Below are 1118 nucleotides of genomic sequence, written 5' to 3' on the forward strand. Positions count from 1 at the left end.
ATTTCATTCGTTAATTTCCTTCATTAAATTTTTCCTTTTTTAAATTTTTTAAATTTTAATTTTAAATTTTTAAAATTTTTTTAATTTTCTAAATTTAAATTTTAAATTTTTTTTATTTTAAAAATTTTTTAAATTTTAATTTTAAATTTTTTTAATTTTTAAGAGAATTTAAATTTTAAAGAGATTGATTTTTGTAAATACGTTTAAGACGTATTTTATTTAACTAGCAACTGCGTTTGTTTGAGTCAATAAATAGCATGTAAGATGGTAGAATGGTATTAAATTTTGGACATGTTATTAAAACAATGTTATTGAAACAATATTCCAAAAATGTGATTTTACAAGTTTATCTTGGGTTGAATTATAAATATATAATTCAAAAGATAGCCCAGGGCAGAAGGACGACGTGTACTGCAGCCTAGAAGATGGTCAGTATGAATTAATTTTATTGAAATTCTAAATTTATTATTGCCAGACTTAAACATAACCGATAAATTTCCTTTCAGAATGCAGACAGCGTTGGAAAGAATATATGAAGATACTTCCAAAAAACCTGCTACAGAGAGGTAACAAAGATGCATTGATGAACTGATTCAGTAGCGAAGGCCTGGACTAAGGCTTTGAGAAAAAAAGCTCAGAGAGCCTGAAGCAGCCTCTAGTACCTTGAGTCTCCTGAAAGAATAAAAGTTAAAAATCCTCAATTTTGGAAATCACCACGTACAACTTTATTAATACCTTGGAGCAAGACCCATCTTCATCATGTAATTGCAGCTAAGGTCAAATAAAATTTTATTGGTGATGGGGTGAGTTTTTGAGGAGAAAGTTTTTAATGAATTGTTCGTCATTCTGAAAATATAATATAATCTTCTGAAACATGTACACACTTTAAAATCTTTGCCAGGTTATAAACAAGATCATGGAACACAACGAGAATAAAAAAAAACAAGTAAAAAATGAAGAGAGAAGACACGCTTGTGTAGATGACACTAGACAACAATAATAGGGTAACAACGTACTTGTCATTGGATCACAGATGGTATGCAAATTGATTGCAGCCAAGATACTCCAGGATAATACTCGGCAAACGTATCCATATATAGCAAAATATGACACATATT

The 1118-nt window shown here is 28.8% G+C and overlaps 1 long non-coding RNA gene across 1 annotated transcript; it reads left to right on the forward strand.

Annotated features, from left to right (window-relative positions):
- Positions 1 to 178: 178 nt before the first annotated feature.
- LOC122526899 lies at positions 179 to 1112 on the forward strand. The gene is made up of 3 exons (XR_006306239.1): positions 179 to 428; positions 507 to 803; positions 902 to 1112. It is a non-coding gene; the product is annotated as an uncharacterized LOC122526899 (long non-coding RNA).
- The last annotated feature ends 6 nt before the right edge of the window (positions 1113 to 1118 follow it).

The sequence above is a fragment of the Frieseomelitta varia genome, unplaced genomic scaffold, assembly GCF_011392965.1.
Source record: "Frieseomelitta varia isolate USP_RPSP 00005682 unplaced genomic scaffold, Fvar_1.2 scaffold_2023, whole genome shotgun sequence".
Taxonomy (NCBI): Eukaryota; Metazoa; Arthropoda; class Insecta; order Hymenoptera; family Apidae; genus Frieseomelitta; species Frieseomelitta varia.